Source organism: Prionailurus viverrinus, chromosome B3 (genome assembly GCF_022837055.1).
Source record: "Prionailurus viverrinus isolate Anna chromosome B3, UM_Priviv_1.0, whole genome shotgun sequence".
Classification (NCBI taxonomy): domain Eukaryota; kingdom Metazoa; phylum Chordata; class Mammalia; order Carnivora; family Felidae; genus Prionailurus; species Prionailurus viverrinus.
The window spans coordinates 71249953-71270383 of NC_062566.1; positions in this window are offsets into that span (position 1 = coordinate 71249953).

The following is a 20431-nucleotide window of genomic DNA, read 5'->3' on the forward strand; positions in this document are numbered from 1 at the left end:
AATTAGAACCAACTGGCGGTTGTCAGGAGGTGGTGGGGAAATGGGCAAAGTAGATAAAAGAGATGAAGAGGTATAAACTTCCGGTTTTAAAATAAAGCAGTCACAAAAATAAAAGGCATAGCATAGGGAATTATAGTCAATAATATAATAACTTGGGATGGTGACAGAGGGTAACTACACTTTTGTGAACACTAATATTTAGAATTGTTGAATCAGCACGGTATACACTTGAAACTAACATTGTATGTCAACTATATTCAATTAAAAAATAAATGGGCAATTTGAATGTAAGTGAAGGAAATCCAGTTGCTAGCGCTGGGGCATCCACCCAACTGGCAGGAAACTGCTGCAAGTTTATCTGGAATCGCAGGTGCTGGCAAGTTCCATTTTTTTTTTTTTTTTGGCATTCCTTTTCCTCCTTGATAATAGCGATAGTACTATGGTTCAGGAGCTCTAGCAGGCCTACGAGGGCCGTGCCAGTGAGTCCCAGGTCCATATCCCACACCACCTCCAGCTGTTGCTCCCAAAGCTCTGGCAGCCTGTCCTGGGTCTTAGGTCCACAACTGCTCCAGCACCAACCATCCCACCAGAGTGGCCCTGACATTGAATGTGCTGGAACACCCTGATCGGTAGGTATACTGGGAACCTCCCACCCTCCATCTCCCCACTGCCCAGGTCCCACCTGCTCTAGTTTCATCTGTCCCATTAGGGTGCCCTGGAACTGAGCTCCGTGGATCCCCAGCCTGCAGTCCCTCCTGCTGCAGCCATCCCAACAAAGCTGCCAGGCACACACAGTCTACAGAGGGGATGTTCCTACAGAAGTCCAGCCTTTAAGGACAGGAGATTCTGCCTGATTCATAGAAACAAACACAAAGTCAAACAAAACGAGGAGAAAAATACGTTCTGAGTGAAAGACAAGATAAAACTTCAGAAAAAAAAAACCCTAATGAAATGGAGATAAGTAATTCACTTGATAAAGAGTTCAAAGTCACAGACAAGGAGATGCTCACTGAACTCAGAAGGTTGGAGAAACACCGAACTTCAACAAAAATTTAAAATATATATATGAGAGAACAAATCAGAGCTGGAGAATACAATAACTGAAACATATGCTAAAGGGAATCAAGGGCAGATTATAGGATACAGAAGGAAGGATCAGTGATCTAGAATACAGGGTAGTGGAAAGCACCCAATTAGAACAGCAGAAAGAAAAAGGAATTTAAAAAATTAGGACACTTTAGGAAACTTCCAACACAAAATCGAGCATACTAACATTTGTATTATAAGGTTCCTCAAAGGAGAGAGAAACGTAAGAAAACTTATTTGAAGATTTAATGGCTGAAAACTTTCTTTACCTGGGAAAGAAAAACAGGTCTAGGAAGTCCAGTGTCCCAAACATGATAAAACCCAAGAGACCCTCACCAATATATATTATAATTAACATGGGAAAGAGAGATACAGAATCTTAAAGGTACCAAGAGAAACAAATAGTCACACACAAGGGAACCCTTGTAAGATTATGAACTGATTTTTCAGCAGAAACTTTGCAGGCCAGAAGGGAGTGGCTGAAAGAGGAAAACTTACAACCAAGAATAAGCTACCCAGCAAGGTTATTATTCAGAATTGAAGGAGAAATAGTTTCTCAGACAAGAAAAAAACTAAAGGAATTCATTACTGCTAAACTGGCCTTATAAGAAGTGCTAAAGGGTTGTCTTTAAGTGGGAAAGAAAAGGCTGTAACTAGAAATTAGAAAATATATCAAAGAAAAAATATCACTGGTAAAGGTAAACATATGGTAAAGGCAGTAGGCCAGTCACTTAAAAAGCTAGTAAGAACATTAAAAGACAAAAATTGTAAAATCAGCTATACCTACAAGGGTTTTGTGTTAAGGGTTACACAAAATTTAAAACTGTAAAATAAGTCACTAAACACAAAGAACATGTCCGGGGATAAACTGCAGTGTTTTTATAATGCTTTTGAACCTAGTCACTATCAGCTTCAAATGGACTGATACATATGTAAGTTGATATATATGAACCTCCTGGCAATCATAAAACCAAAATCCTAAAACAAACAAACAAAAATACACAAAAAGTGTAAAAAGAACCAAAACACATTAGAGACGTTCCAGTCTAAGATAGCAATGTAGGAAGACCCTGAACTCACCTCCACAGACACACCAAATCTATACGTATTTACAGAGCACTTCTTCCTGAAGAACTGAGGGCTGATTGAACAGCTTCTGCGCAACAGAAAATAGACCACACAGAGAAATGGCAAGAGAGTTGGAGACACAATAACAAAGGAAACCCCCACCTCAATGCTGCAAAGTGTGATGGAAGAGACAGGATTGAGGGACCCTGAGCAGGTTCATCTCTCCTTGGGCACAGGGAGGAAAAAAAAAAAAAGCTATGGTTTATAAGAAAAACTAGAATATAAAAGATCCAACCCTAGAACTCTACCAAGTAATGGGAGAACTTCTGGAATACTTTTCAGATCTGAGAGGCTGCCAAGCACCACAATTTCTGTTCCCACTCCACCCTGATAGCATAGACAGGAGCAGGGTTGCAGGCACCATGGTTGGCCTACAGCCTTAGTGAGCACTGGTCCCCTAGCCCACATCAGCTCTGGAAATCCTGGGGCACAGGGGGGAAAAAGCTGCAGTTTAAAAATGTAACTAGAATATGAAGGAACTAGCCCTAGAACCCTGCCAAACGGCAAGAGAGCTGCTGGAATTCTCGCTGGGTCTGAGGGGCTGGTGAGCACCAGTGTTTATATTCCTTCACCACCTTCACCACCATGGATGGAAGAGAAGTCCTGGTGCCATAGCTGACCTACCAACTCAGTGAGCCCTGGGGCCCTAGCCTATACTAGTCCTAGAGATCCCACCAAGGTGGCCCTCCCATGGCACACACTGAGATACCCCTGGTCAATGTTCTTACCATCATACCAAGGTGACAGAGGTGCAAACACCCCAGGACACTCCAGCCGTATGCTGCTTTAGCTCCAGGCAGCTTGCTAGGCACCCGCAGTACAGAGCATTCTGGGCCCACCTGGCTAATACTACTTCAGTTCAAGCCAGTTAGGTAGGGCACCCTGCCTCATATCTACTTGCCCCTTCAGGGTCCCCCTGGGACACCATGGTTTCCACACACTTCAGCCTCAGCTGTCCTCCCAGAGCACCTTCTTCATGAAGAGTATTAGGACTATTCTGGCCTATGCCCACTTTCACTACAGCTATATTGTCAGGGTACCCCCTATGCAGAGCACCCTAAGACTTGCTGGTCCACACTCCACGTCATCTTCAGCCATCCCACCAGGGTACTCTCTGCATGCATAACCCCAGAATTCTCTGGCTTGTACCTCTTTAGCTTCAGCTATCCTGCCAGTGTACCCTCTGCTCAGGGGCACTTGGGACTGCCCCTGCCCACACTCACTTCAATTTTGGTCATTCCACTAGGGAAGCCCCAACACAGAGTATCACAGGACCCCCTGCCCATGCCAGACACAGCCAGCCAGCCAAAGTCACCAGACACAGAGTCTACACAGGGAATGACCATACACAAGAGCACTCCTTCAAGTTTGTAAGTAGCTGTTCTGCTTAACTCATGGCAACAAACACAGTAAGTGAAGCAAAATGGAGAGATAGAGGAATATGATACAAATGAAAGAACAAGACAAAACCCCAAAGAAAGAAGTAAATGAAACAGAGATAAGCAATATGCCTGATAAAGAATTTAATAATCATAAAGATACTTACCAAACTTGAGAAAGGAGTGGAAGAACTCAGTGAAAACTCTGATAAAGAGAGAAAATATAGAAAACAACCAGAGTTGGAAAATACATGAGGGAAATGAAAAAATGAAATGAATGAAATGAAAAATGAAAATACATGAGGGAAATGAAAAAAATGAGGGAATCAATAGTGGATTAGCAGATGTAGAAGAAGAGATCAGTGAGATGGGAGATAGGGTAATGGAAAGCAACCAAGCTGAACAACAACAACAACAAAAATAATTTTAAAATGTGAGGATAGGCTAAGGGATCTTGCGGACACATTTGCATTATAGGATTCTCAGAAGGAAAAGAGAGAGAGAAGGGGGTAGAAAACTTATTTGAAGAAATAATAGCTTAAAACTTCTCTAACCTGGGGACAGAAATGGACATCCAGGTTCAGGAAGCACAGAGAGATCCAAACAAGCTGAACACAAGGAAGTCCATAAGACACACAATAATTAAAATGTCAAAGGTAAAAGATAAAGAAAAAAAAATCTAAAGCAGCAGGAAGGAAGCAAAAAGTTACAGTGAAAACCCTTAGGTCTATCAGATGATTTCTCAGCAGAAACTACAGGTCAGAAGGAAATAGTGTCATACATTCAAAGACCTGAAAAGAAAAAACAAAACCTACAACTAGGAATACCCTACCCGGCAAGGTTATCATTCAGAAGAGAAGGAGAGGTAAAGAGTTTTCCAGGCAAAGAAAAGTTAAAGGAGTTTATCACCACTAAACTACCATTAGAAGAAATGTTAAAGGGACTTCTTTAAATGAAAAAAAAAAGCCATAATTGGAAGAAATTTATCAATAAAAATGTAAAAAATGACCACCTATACACAAAATGTGGAGGAGGGAGTACAAAAGTTCTTTTAGAAAGTGTTCAAACTTAAATGACTATCAATACAGACTGTTATATAATTAGGATCCTACATATGAACCTCATGGTAACCATAAACACAAAATCTAATTATTCACAAAAAAATGAGAATGATAGCCAAGCATAACACTACAGAAAGTCCTCAGTCGCAAGAAAAGAGAGCAAAAGAAAGGTAGACAGAAGAACTACAAAAACCACCAGAAAACAATTAATAAAATGGCAGTAAGTACATACGTATCAATACTTATGGTCTAAGTGTTCCAATCAAAAGACATAGGTGGTAGAATGGATTAAAAAAAATAAATAAAAAGATAGCAAGACTCATCTATATGATGCACACAATAGACTCATTTCAGACCTAAAGACAAATACAGACTGAAAGTGAAAGGTTGAAAAAGATATACCATGCAAAGAGAAAAAACAACAAAAAACAAAACCAAAACCAAACAAAACTCTAGGGTATCAGTACTTATGTCAGACAAAATAGATCTTAAAACAAAGGCTGTAATAAGAAGAAAAGGATATTACATAATGATGAGTTGGTCCAACATAAGGATATAACAATTGTATCTATTAATAAGTATCTATTAATTGTAAGTAAGTCTATTAATAGACTAAGGGAAAAATTGATAGTAATATAGTAATAGTACGGGACTCTAATACCTCATTTATATCAGTGAATAGATCATCCAGGCAGAAAATTAGAAGGAAACAGTGTCTTTGAATGATGCATTAGAGCTTATGAACTTCACAGATCTAAAGAGAAATGGAATATTCCATCCAAAACCAAAATACTTATTCTTCTGCAATGTATGTGGAACATTTTCTGGGATACATCATGTTAGGCCACAAAACATGTCTCAATTAACTGAAGAATATTGAAATAACATCATGCATTTTTTTTCTAACCACATGAGATGAAACTAGAAAGGAAACTAGAAAGGAAACACAAGGAAAAAAGAAACTGGAAAAAACACAAACATGTGGCAGGTAAATAACATGCTATTAAACAGCCAATTGGTCAATGAAGAAATCAAAGAAGAAATAAAAAAAAATACATGGAGGCAAATTAAACTGAAAACACAAAATGGTCCAAAATCTTTGCGATGCAGCAAAAGCAGTTCTAGGTGGGAAATTTATACAGCAACACAGGCCTGCCTCAAGAAATAAGAAAAACCTCAGAAAAAAATCTAACCTTGCACTTCAAGTAACCAGAAAAAGAAGAATAAACAAAGCCCAGAGGAAGTGGAAGAAAGGACATAATAAAGATCAGAGCAGAAACAAACAGAGACTTAAAAAACAAAAACCAAAAAAAAAAAAAAATTAAGGAAACGAAGAGTTGGATCTTTGAAAACATAAACAAAATTGATAAACCTTTAGTTAGACTCATCAAGAAAAAAAAAGACAGGACACAAATAAAGTCATAAATGAAAGAACAGTAACAACTGATACCACAGACATACAAAGAATTAGAATACTATGAAAAATTATGTGCCAGAAATTGGACAACATAGAACAAGTGGAACATATGCAATAGTCTTCCAAAACATCAAAACGAAATAGAAAATCTGAGAAGAATTACTAGTAACAAAATTGAATTTGTAATAATAAAAAAAAAGCAACTCCCAACAAACAAAAGTGCAAGAACAGATGGATCCAGAGGTTAATTCTACCAAAATTTAGAGTTGATACCTGTTTTCCTCAAAGCACTCCAAAATAATAGAAGACGAAGGAAACCTTCTAAATAAATGAGGCCAGCGTTACTCCAATACCAAACCACAAAGAATACTACAAAAAAAAAATAGATAAAAAAGAAAAGAAAACTATATACAGAGATGCAAAACTCCTGAACAAAATTTTAGCAACCACATTCAACAACACATGAACAGGATCATTTACCACATAGAAAATCCTAAAGAGTCCACCAAAAACTTTTAGAATGAATGAATTTAGTGAATTTAGTAAAGTTCAGCAGAGAAAATACACAGAAATAGTTGCATTTCTATACACTAATAACAAAGTAGCAGAAAGAGAATTCAGGCTACGATTTCATTTTCAATTATACCAATTACAAAATAAGAATAAACTACCCAGGAATAAACTTAACCAAGGAGGTGAAAGACCTGTACTCTGAAAACTTTTAAAACGTTGGTTAAACAAACTGAAGACAAAACAATTGGAAAGATAGTCTATGATCATGGATTAGAATTACTATTGTTAAAATGTCCTCATTACCCAAAGCAATCTCATAGATTCACTGCAATCCCTATCAAAACATCAATAAAATTTTTCACAGAACTAGAACAAATAATCCTAAAGTTTCTGTGGAAACACAAAAATCCCCTAATAACCAAAGCACTCTTGAGAAAGAAGAACAAAGCTGGAGGTATCACAATCTCAGATTTTAAGATATACTACAAAGCTATAGTAATCAAAGAGTATGGTTCTGGTACAAAAATAGAGACATAGGTCAGTGGAACTGAATATAGAGCCCAGAAGGAAACCCACACTTATATGGTCAATCTAAAACATGTAGGCAAGAATATACAATAGGGGAAAGACTGTCTCTTCAATAAATGGTGCTGGGAAAACTGGATAGCTATATGCAAAAGAATGAAATTGGACCACTTTCTCATACCATACACAAAAATAAACTCATAATTGTTTAAAGACTTACATGTGAGACACGAAACCATAAAACTCCTAGAAGAAAACATAGTAATTTCTTTGACATATGCTATAGCAATGTTTTTCTAGATATGTCTCCTCAGGCAAGGGGAACAAAAGTCCATATAAACTACTGGGACTACACCAAATGCAAAGTTTTGCACAGCAAAGGAAACCATGAACAAAGTGAAAAGGCAATCAAAAGAATGGGAGGAGTTATTTACAAAAATATATCCCATTTGGGTAAATGAGTTAATACCCAAAATATGTAAAGAATTTACACTACTCAACATCAAAACCCCCCCAAATAATCCAATTAAAAATTGGGCAGAAGAGGGGCGCCTGGGTGGCGCAGTCGGTTAAGCGTCCGACTTCAGCCAGGTCACGATCTCGCGGTCCGTGAGTTCGAGCCCCGCGTCAGGCTCTGGGCTGATGGCTCAGAGCCTGGAGCCTGTTTCCAATTCTGTGTCTCCCTCTCTCTCTGCCCCTCCCCCGTTCATGCTCTGTCTCTGTCCCAAAAATAAATAAACGTTGAAAAAAATTAAAAAAAAAAAATTGGGCAGAAGATAGACATTTTTCCAAAGAAGACATACAACAAACACATGAAAAGAGATGCTCAACATCACTAATCATCAGGAAAATGCAAATTAAAACCGCAAGGTATTACATAACACCAATCAGAATGTCTAGAACCAAAAAACAAAAAAAAACAAAAAAAACAAAAAAACAAAAACAAGAAATAAGTGTTGGCAAGGATTTGGAGAAAAAGGAACCCTTGTACACTGTTGGGGGGCATGTAAATCAGTACATTCTTGAAACCAATATGGAGGTTCCTTAAAAAATTAAAAATATAAACACCACACACAATCCAGTAATTTCACTGCTGAGTATTTACCCAAAGAAAATGAAAACGTTAAGGGACAGATACAGGCACCATGTTTATTGCAGCATTATTTACCATAACCAAGATATGAAAGCAATCCAAGTAACCATTGATAGATGAATGGATAAAGAAGTGGAATGAATATATATATACACACATATATATACACATATATTGATATATATCAATATGCCATTGTGTGTGTGATATATGTATCTATGCATATATATACTGTGTGATATATGTATATATGCATAGATACGTATATCACACTCACAATGGAATATTACTCAACCACAAAAAAGGATGAGATCTTGCCCTTTGAACAACATGGATGTACCTAGAGGGTATTAGATCAAGTGAGGTAAGTTGGACAAAGACAAATGGCATATGATTTCACTTATATGTGGAATATAAAAAAGTAAACAAATATAAAAAAGTATACAATATATATTGTATAATACATACAATATATAAAAAATATAAATATATTTTTATTATATATAATATAAAATATATTATATTTTTATAATAAATATAAAAAAGTAAATATAAATATAAAAAAGTAAACAATATAAAAAAGTTTACATATATAAAAAATATAAAAAAGTAAACAACACAGAAACAGACTCATAGATACAGAGAAGTGGCTGCCAGAGGGGGAGGGAAGTAGGAGGATAGGCAAAATGGTTGAAGGAGAGTAGAAGATACTGGCTTCCAGTTATGAAAGGAATAAATCATGAATTTATTTATGAAATAAATCAGTATAGGGAATATTGTCAACGGTATTGTACTAGCACTATATGGTGACTGATGGTTCCTTCAGTGTGGTGAGCATAACAGAGTTTCTGAATAACCATGTTGAACACCTGAAACTAATGTAACATTGTTTGTCAAATATACTTCAATTAAAAAAAAATCATTAAACTACAAGGGAAGAGACAAAGAGAACAAAGGAACAGAGAAGAAGTACAAAAACAACCAGAAAGCCACAAAATGGCAGTAAGTGCATGCCTTTCAGTAATTATTTTAAATGTAAATGGTATAAATGCTCTAATCGAAAGACAAAGTGACAGAATGGCTGAAAAGCATACCTATCTATGTGATGCCTACAAGAGACTAATTTCAGACCCAAAGACACATGTGGAGTAAAAGTGAAAGAATGGGAAAAAATATGAAATGCAAGTGGAAATGAAAAGAAAGCTGGACCAGCAATAGTCGTATCAGAAGAAAGAGACTTTAAAACAAAGACAGTAGCAAAAGAAAAAGTAGGACATTATATAATGGTGAACAGGTCTATCCAAAAAGAGGATATAGCATTTGTAAGTATTTATGCACCCAACATAAAACACCTACATGTATAACATAAATATTAACCAACATAAGGGGAGAAATTGACAATCATACAATAATAGCAGAGGAGTTTAATACCCCACTTACATTAATAGATCATCTGGACAGAAAACTAAGAACAGTGGACCACACATTAGGCCAGATTCACTTAGATATAGGTCATTTCATCCAAAAACTGAATATACATTCTTTTCAAGTGTGCATGGAACATTTTCCAGGATAGACCATAAGTTAGGCAACAGAAAAGTTCATCTATATATTTAACCTAAGTCAATAAATTTAAGAAGATTGAAATTATGGCAAGCATATCTTTTCTGACCACAATGGTATGTGGTCTAGTTTCAATTAGAAATCTGTTATAGTAATTGGACAAAATATAGGTGTGTGGAGACTGGACAACATGCTACTAAACAACCAATGGGTCAGAAAGAAATCAAAGAGTAAATAAAATACCTGAGACAAATGAGAATGGAAACACACTTTCCAAAATCTATGGAATATAGCAAAAGCAGTTCTGGGAGGGAAGTTCATAGTGATATTGGCCAACTTCAAGAAACAAGAAAAATCCAAAAGAAACAATCTAATTTTATACTTGAAGGAACTAGAAAAATAGGAAAAAAAACCACTGAAAGTTAATAAAAGGAAGGAAACAATATAGACGAGAATGTAAATAAATAAAATAGAGACTAAAAGAGCAATGGAAAAGATCAGTGAGCCTAAAACTTCATTCTTTGAAAAGGTAAACAAAATTGATAAACCTCTAGTCAGACACATCAAGAAAAAACAAAAAAGAGGCCCCAAAGAGAAAGATAAATACCATATAATTTCACTCATAGGTGGAATACAAAAAAATAAGTTAACAAAGAGGAACAGACTCATACATACAGGAAAAAAAAAAACCTGTTGGTTCACAGAATAGGCAAAAGTCAGGGAGGAGATAAAATAGGTAAAGAGGATTATGAGATACAAACTTTTAATTATAAAAAAAAATGAGTCATGGAGATATGATGTACAGCATTATGAATATAGTCAATCATGCTGTAATGACTTTGTATGGTAGCAAATGGTAACTAGATTTATCATAGGGATCATTTTATAATATATAAAAATATCCAATTACTCTGATGTACCTCTGAAACTAATAAGATATGGTATGTCAATTGTACTTCAATACAAAAAAATCTGACATTGTCTGCCTTTTGTTTAGGGTGTTCAGAGTATATTTAATAAGATTATTGATAAGGCTAGGTACAAATCTACCATTTTGTTGTTTTACATTCTATTTGTTCTTATTTTTCTATTCTTGTTTTATTTTGGAATAATTCATTATTTAACAAACTATAGAAATGATCCCTGTAAGTATAGTCTTAATAATTCAGTATTTAAAAATTTACCTTACCTCCTTTTTTGAGATTATTACCTGTAACAGTTGTTTTGTTACTTTTTTTTTGGCTTTGTCATTCTAGTGGTTGTTTTAGAATTTAGAGCATACGATTTTATGTAAAAAAAAATTTTTAATGTTACTTTATTTTTGAGAGAGAGACAGAACATGAGTGGGGGAGGGGCAAAGAGAGAGGGAGACACAGAATCTGAATCTGAGCTCTCAGCACAGAGCCTGACTCGGGACTCAAACCCGCTGACCACAAGATCATGACCTGAGACGAAGTTTAATACCGACAGAGCCACGCAGGTGCCCCTATAGCATACAAGTTTAACTTATCATAGATTATCTTCAAGTGGTGTTATGCAACTTTACATACAGTGTAAGATCCTTACACGAGTAGAATTCTGTTACTTTCCTCAAGCCTCTATGCTACTATGTTTTGTTTCGTTTGGTTTTACATAGGACTCATACCACACGGCATTATTTTTTTTGGTTTAACTAGTTGATTATCTTTTAACAATATGTAAATAGAAGGAAATCTTATATATTTACTCCTGTCCTATTATTTCCAGTCTCTTCATTACTTTGTGTAGATCCCCATGTCCCTCTGGTATCATTTTACTTCCTCCTGATGTTTTTTGTTTTTTGTTTTTTTAATTGAGGCATAGTTGACATACAATGTTATATTAGCTTCACGCCTTTCAGATTTCTGATAGTCTGAGTCTGCTGGTGATACATTTTCTCAGTTTTGGTATTTCTGAAAAACTTTTTTCACTTTTAGCTTGAAGATACGTTTGCTGGGTATGGGATTATCAATGATGATGGTGATTTCTTAATCTTAGTTCTCTAAAGATACTACTCCATTTTCTCTTTATTTGTATCGTTTTCAGTTAGAAAAGTAATGTAATTATTTCTAGATTTCTCTTCATATAATGTGTCTTTTCCCTTCTGTTGGAATTAAAGTTGGCTACTAAGTACTGGTCTTGACCTATTTGACTATGATGTGTCTTGGTATAGTTCTCTCTGTGTTTCTTGTGCTTGAGATTCATTGAGCTTCTTGGATCTGTGGGTTTACAGTTTCCCTCAAAATTGGGGAATATCGGCTATTATTTCTTCTAATATTTCTTCCTTTTTGGGGGAATTTTAATTGCATGCATATTAGGGCACTTGAACTCCTCCCACAGCTCACTGTTCATTTTGAATTTGCTATCTTGGTTTAATTGGGTAAGTTCAGTTGGTATGTGTTCAAGGTCATTAATCTTTCACTCTTCCCTTTTTCATATTTAATCTTATATAATCCCATTCAATGTAATTTTTATCTCTGATATTAGAGTTTTCACCTATAGAAGTTTTTTTGAATCTTTTTCACATTTCTACTTAGCTTTTCATATTTTGACTTAACCTTTTGAACATATTAAATACAGCTATAATAACCATTTCAATGCCCTCTGTTAATTCTAACATATATATTACTTCTGTGTCCATTTCTCTTGATTGCATAGTCTCTTCATTATGGATTTTTTGTTGTTGGTGGTGGTGTTGTTGTTCTGTTGTTTTTGCTTCCTTGAAAAAGTACCCTGCGTTATTTCCTCTAATATCTTTGGCTGGTTTTTTTGCCTAGCCTCAGTTAGTTAACTTCTACCCATGCACCAACCAGAATTCTGCTGAATAGCCAAACATAGTAATGGTCAATTTTAAAGTTCCTTGATCTTCTCCAGGGAATTCAGAAGACTTTTAAAATAGTTTCTTGCAGGGAGTGATTACACATGTCTTGGACGGTCAGGATAAAGGGCTCAAATGCCACTGCCTATATCCCATATCACTTGCCTTCACTAATTTATATTGGGATGGGAGCTCTCATGGGACAAAATAAAAGACTTAGATCTGGACACCAATGAGGTTCCAGGGTATACTCACATATCAAATAGACTGCTGTAACTCTAATGGAGGCCTTTTCAGGAAAGGAAATAGGGCCCCTGAGAGAAATTTAATGATAAAAGAAGACTGAAACAGTGAGCCAGACAGAGTAGGCCAAAGGGAGAAAGGTAGTATTGATTTTAGTTTAGCTGGGTGGCTGATATCAGAACTCACCCCAACTCAGCCACAGATAGGATAAGGAAGGGGTGCAGAGAAAATGTGGGAGAATGTAGCTATGTGCATGTACAACATGAAAGAGCTGAATGGAACTCAGACAACTTTGCTGGGACACATTCTAAGAGAATATAAAAGAACAATTATAAGCTTTCTCCCCATGCCGTCTTTGCCCAGGTCAATGAGTGAAGGGCTGCATTACAGTGGTACAGTAGGCAGCTTGGTCAAGTAGCACTATTTCATGTCAGATGGACCCAGGGACTGCTGGTGGTGTCACTGACTCACCAGCTCCAGTCACTGTTGTGGTGACACTAATGGGTAACAGCTATGGAGGGAGCAGTGGTGACAGCAGCAATGGTGCGGAGGTGTAAGGCTATCAGGTACCTAAAGGCAGTAGCAAGACCAGATGGCTAGACGTGAATGATGTATCTATGGAATTAACTGAGCCTGAGCTGACGTCATGGTTTCACTATCTGTGATAGTGAGCAAAAGTTGTTGATAGCTGCCATAAAGCTTTGTAGTTCTGTGGCCTGATTGAAGGACCCACCCCCACCCCTACTATCAGTTAAGCATAATACCGAAAAAGTTTTCTCCTTCTCACTTCAAAAACCAGCGATGAGGATTTCTGATCTCCAGTTATGATAGTGGCGGTGACAAAGTTATGAGTAGGATTCAAGCCTTGAATGGCTCCTTAGTAGGACTGTGGTGTCTGAGTTGCACGATCCTTACTGGGAAGCCGTTGCATTCAGGGACCGTCAAGAATCATGGACACGTTGGCACTGTTGGAGATTTTCAGGAATGCTGGTGTAATGGTTCTCTGTAAAAGGAATATCCCTCCTTCAAGAGGTGGGGGTACTGGTATTTGTGAACATTAATGGTGATACATTTACGCTCATCATCTAGAGAAAGCTCAATACTTGAGCTATGTGATTTAATATATACGGTTGGCCCTTGAACAGCACTGGGGTTAGGGGCATTGACCTGTCTCAGAGTCAAAACTCTGTGTATAACTTTTAACCCCCCCCAAAACTTAACCACTAATAACCCACTATTGACCAAAAGCCTTACTGATAACATAAACAGTCAACACATATTTTATACATTAAATGTATTATACACTGTTTTATTCCAATAAAGCAAGATAGAGATAATAGAATGCTAAGAAACCATAAAGAGAAAATATATTTATCATACTCTACTATGTTTATCAATAAGTTTATATCATCTGTTTACAAGAGGAATAATCTGTCAGTTCCTACGTCAATATTATTTCATATGACATAAAACACTGTAAATGTTATATGTATCACTAATGCTATACATCAAAAATGAAAAGGTAATGTGAAGAAAATTCTTAGTTACAGGTATAGCGATTCATGCATTAATAATGACGTAGCAACACGATAGCTTTATGGTAGTCTAGTATAATTGATATGACTGCTTTGCAGGTGTCTGGGTTACACTAATGAATGAATCATTATAAAATTTGTGCCATACAGTACTATAGTCATATTCACAATACAGTATTAGAAACACTGTTATATTTAAAAAACCATTTACCTGTGATGATAGGCTGACATCGTTTCTCCGATTACCCAAAAGGGACATACTGTATGGTAATATAATTCTTTGAAAGCAAAGTTATTAAAGATAATAAGACAAACATGATTAATTAAAAAACAATTTTTTAACATTTATTTATTTTTGAGAGACAGAGCATGAGCAGGGGAGGGGCAGAGGGAGAGGGAGACACAGAACGCGAAGGAGGCCCCAGGTTCTGAGCTGTCAGCGCAGAGCCCGATGCGGAGCTCAAACTCACAAGCTGTGAAATCATGACCTGAGCCGAAGTCGGATGCTTAACTGACTGAGCCACCCAGGCACCCCTACACATGATTAATTTTGTATTAAATATTACCTTACACCTATGTCAAGATAGGATAGCCACTTCCCTACAGGTGCTGTACATGATGACTACTTAGGCAATGATGATAATGACACAAAAACATCTCAGAGTACTTGCTGTGAAGTTATTATTCACCCGAAGGCCCTCACACACATACACAACAGATGTTTATTAACTGTACAGCATGATGATTACCTACTATTCATTGAATGGATGTGGATCATCATAAAGGTCTTTATCCTGGTCTTCATGTTGAATAGATGGGGGAGGAAAAGGAGTGGTTGTTCTCGCTGTCTCAGGGGTGGCAGAGGTGGAAGGGGAGGCAGGAGAGGCTGGCACACTCAGTGTCACTTTACATAAATCCCTCACCATTTCTGACTTTTTTGCTTTTTCATTTCTCTAAAAATGTTCCTATATGATACTGTGGGGAGTCAAATAGCTATGTCCTAGTTAAGGAGATTGTAGAGAATGCATTACACTGCTTTCTGGCCCTGCTGAAAACAGTGGACCCCCAGTATCTAATGAACGTGAATATAGGAGTTGGGTCCTGCCTGTGCTCTTGAATTCCTTTGACCATGTTATCTATGGAATATCTCATCTTTTTCTCCACCCTGCTTTCGGCATCTGCTCTTTTTTTGTGCTTTCTATACGTCCTTACTGGCACTTAGCCACTGACATATTGCGCAACCTTTCCCCTATAATGTATGCTTGAGAGCAGCTCGGGGAGACTTCCCTTAGCCTCCCTCTCACTTCTCCTGACTTGTGGAGTCTTGAGTAATCCGTTCTTCCATCCTCGGCTTTGCTGGATCAAGCCAAAAGCCGAACCCACCATCAGTGATTTTGACGTGATGAGCCGAACCCGCAGGTACCAATCTGTTTGTTTTAGTTTCAGTGTCTGTATCATAGGAGGGCTCATGTTGTAAAGGGGGTCAAAAGGAGTCTTAGATAATCAGAACCTCTCTTCCAGGTTGTTTAATGTCTACTTGTTTTCTGGCACCGCTTCTTCTATGCCTTCATCCTCATCATCTGGCGCTGGTTGAAAAGTACTCATCTCCAGAAGGTTGTCTTCTGTTAATTCCTCTGGTGTGGTGTCTCTGAGCTCTTGAGTTTCTCCAACATCTGTATCTTTGATACCCTTCACCTCTCTTTTTTTTTTTTTTTTTTTTTAATGCTCCGTATCCACAATCTCTTTCATGATTTCCTTGACTGGCTCTGTTGTAAGTCCTATGAAATCATATATAACATCTGGGCATGGTTTCCTCCAGCAGGAATTAATTGTTTCAGGTTTGATGGCCTTCACAGCTCTGCCTGTAACAATAATGGCATCTTCAATGATATAATCCTCCCAGAATTTCATGATGTTCTCTCCACTGGGGTTCTCTTCCATAGCTTTAACAATCCTTTGCATAGAGTACCATGGGTAATGAGCCTTAAAGGTTCTTATGACTCCCTGATCTGGAGGCTGAATCAGAAATTTAGTGTTTTAGGGGCAGGTAGACCACTTCAACACTTTTAGTGTTGAACTCATGGGTTTCTGGATGGCCAGAGGCACTGTCCAGTATCAAAAGAACTCTTTTTCAAAGGCAGTCTCTTACTGGAAAGGCACTTTCTAGATTTTAGGGACAAAGGATTGATTGAACAAATCCAAAGAAAGGGTTCTTGTTGTCTAGACCTCTTGTTGTCCAACCAAAAACACCTAACAGCTGGTGTTTATCTTTTTCCTTCAAGGCTTAAGAGTTGGCAGCTTTATAGATAATGGCAGTCCTGATCATAAACCTCAGTGCATTTACACAAAACAGAGTTAGACTATGCCTTCCTGCCTTAAATCCTGGTGTTCACTTCTCTTCCTAATAAATGCACTGTGTAGCATTTTTGTTTATTTGGTTAACAGAATAGGGCACTTTCATCTGCATTAAAAACCTGCCCAGGCTTCCGCAATGACTTTCTTAATGGTGTCTAGGAACTCATCTGCTGCCTATTGTTGGCAGAAGATGCCTCTCCTGTTATCTTGATGAGTATTAAGCTAAACCTTTCTCTAAAATTATCAGACCATCCTTTACTGACATTAAACTCTCCAGCTTTAGATTCTTCACTTTCCTTCTGCTTTGTCATTTAACGACTTTGCTTTTTCTTGAGTCATGTGAATCCATAGGTGTGCCTTTTTTTAATATATATATTTAAAAAATTTTTTATGTTTGTTTATTTTTGAGACAGAGAGACAGAGTGTGAGCTGGGGAGGGGCAGAGAGAGAGGGAGACACAGAATCTGAACCAGGCTTCAGGCTCTGAGCTGTCAGCACAGAGCCCGATGCAGGGCTCGAACTCACCAACTGTGAGATCATGACCTGAGCCGTAGTTGGACTCTTAACTGACTGAGCCATCCAGGCGCCCCTAGATATGCCTTTCTTATAGCAATCTTGTACCCATAAAAGCTCTATTTTCAATATGATAAAAAGGCATTTTGCAAAACATGCAATGTTTCTGTGCTTGCTGGCATAGCTGCAATGATGACTTCATGAATTTCTTTTTTCAAAAATGATCCTTGCGATGGCTTCATTTGTCTTGAAATGGTAGGCAATCATGGTTGTAGACCTCAATTTATGGTACATATCAAGCTATTCAACTTTTTCTTGCAATGTCTTGACTTTCCTCTGCTTCTTGGGAGTACTTCCAACATTACCAGTGGTACTTCCTGTGGGTCCCATGGTATTATTCAAGGTTTATTGCATTGCATTAAACAGGATGGAAATAACAAGAACCACAAGAGAGAACTTTTTACTGTGCTATGCAATTTACTGGAGATATGAACTGTTCATGCGGACATGATTAGTGTCACGTGGCATTTTAAGCTGATATTTGCAACACTTGAGCTCACCTCAGGAGCAACAGAGGATGGCTACAAAATTATTATAGTAATACAGTTTGTCCAATTTATGCAGTTAGGATTTAATACTGCATGTTTACATTGTTTACATTTCTTTCAACTGCAAATGGCACCATGTATAGTCTGTAAGTGTGTAAGATTTGATAAATTTTAGCTTTCCAAAATAAATTTGTATCTATTTGTGGTAGGAAATGATAAGTTAGTATCTGTATACATGTGTACATTCATGACATACTTTTCCTAATTTTTTTTATAGTTCTAGGCAACATTTGAATTTTTTCAAATTATTGAAACTCTCCAAAACATTTCCCAATATATTTACTGAAAAAAAAATCCATGTATAAGCAGACCTATGTAGTTCAAACTCATGTCATTAAGGGTGAACTGCAATTAGACAATTTAATAAATTAATCTTGATTGAAGCCTATTTTGTAGGAGGCATTACGATAGATTCCATAAAGGATTAGTTGATGTATGGCCTCTGTCTAGAAAATTGCTTATAATTTCATAGAATGGACTAGACGAGTAAAAAGTGTCCACTGTAGGATATCAAGCACAAAATAACATCAATATATTTTTTCTGAATATTATGTAGAAGTATTTAGTTATATCCTTAGAATTTGGTTTCAACATGGCATGCAACATGAGAAGTGGAAAGTCCGAAGGAGAAGCAGCTCCACCTATCTTTCTGATTCAGGGACACTTTAGGAAGGGGGTAGGATCTGAGCCAGAAATTGACTAGCGGATTGTATTCTCAATAGCACTAGTGAGGAAATAAGAGCAGATCAGGGAGAGGGAACCAGTCAGGCATGGAGTGGAAAAGTGTAGGCATTTTTATGGTTGGATGGATTACAAGGTGTATGTAGGGGAGTTGTTGAAAGCAGGGCCAGGAAGGTAGGCTGAGGGACATGGTGAAGATTTCATTGACAATTAAAGGCAATAAAGAGTCAGCAAGTGTTTTTGAACAACAACAAAATAGGAGGGTTATCAGCCTCTGCATTATTTCCCTAGTTCCACAAGGCTGGATCTACTTAACTTCTTTCCTCAAAACACAATCCTGCCCAAGTTCTCACACTAGACTAAGTAAAAAGTATGAAATATTTCAACAGACTCAGGATCTTCACCCCAAAATCCGGGGGAGCTTAGTATTGGCTACCCCTCCATGGCCTCTGGAGTTACCTATCATTCTCATTTTTATTTCTGATACATCAGATTGAAAACCTGGCTGTTCCTCTTGGAAACTCTTGTGCTGTCTATGCCTGAATCCTGGCTGAGCTTGACATTCCCTTGGAATACTGTGGACATTGTGATTTTCCCAGTAACTGTGGTGTCCTGTCTTGCTTTGGTGACCAGCCTTATGCTAGTTCTTATTTTTCTTCCTCCCCCTCCCCCATCTTATTGGGTAAATAATCATCTTTGGGTCAGATTCCTAAAATGTAAAAATGATAAGAAATATTAATTTGGCAGCAGTGTACGGATGATTTGATATAAACAATTGGGAAAACCATACAGAAATCGAGGCCAATAAGGGCCTGAACTGCAGCAGCATCAAGGGGAAGGAAAAGATAGAAAATAGCTAGTAATGAGAGTGGCACATAGAAAGCACTTACTATTGCTGAATTAATAAAAAGACATAAGAGATTTGTGGATGGAGGGTGATTTAGGACTTGGTAACCAGGTGCAGAGGGTGGTAGGGAGAAATCACAAGTGACTTGAAGTTCCACATGTGGGTGACTAAGAGGAGTGATGTGAGCAATCAGGTCACATCTCCATTCAATCAGCAATACCTAGCTCAGAAAAAATACGTTTGAGAGCTGTGTAATGGGGCTATGAGTGAACTTCTCTCTGCTCAAATAAAGTAAGAAACTAGAGAGTTTGAAATGGGATATGCTGAGTTTAAAGATAAAATCATTTATAAAGTACCTGAAGGAATGTGGGTCCATATGTTTAGGAAGATAGGAGGTGTAGATGTTGATTTGGGAATCTTAGATCTTGGTATGATAGTTAAAGCCATTGTGATTCAAGAAAAAATAGAGAAAGAAAATAAAGAGCTTGAAGACAAAGTCTTTAAAAAGTCACACATGTATGTATGTATGTATGTGATAGAAAGAGCTAGAGTATTTAGGATCAATATCAGTGGCAAGGATGGTGAGGTGAGAACAGGAGGACAGGGATCTAAGTAAAAGCAGCATGTTTGCTAAGCACATGAAGTTTCATTGTGAATTCCTTTTACGTCCCCTCCCTCCTCCACCAGAATAATACGCTTTAGTTCTTCTTACATAGAAATGGTGTAGCCATCATGGCTGGCTTCCCAAGTCCCTGAATATTCTGTCATTATGTTAGATGACACAAAATTTTCCATTTTAATAGGCCCAAAGTGGCTGAACATTTGACAATTTGACATTTTTTATGGTTCAGCCTCATGTCAGTGGGTTTTCAATGGAGATATGCACTTCAGAATCTCAAGGCAAGTGAATATTCTTGGTTCTCAAGCCCCAGCTGGTTCTTCTATCTTGACAACTGGGCTGTACTACCTGTGAATTCTAAGAATTTCATTTCCTTTAGAAGTGAAAGTACTACCTTAGTGTTAGTGGGTTTCTATCTATTTATATTCA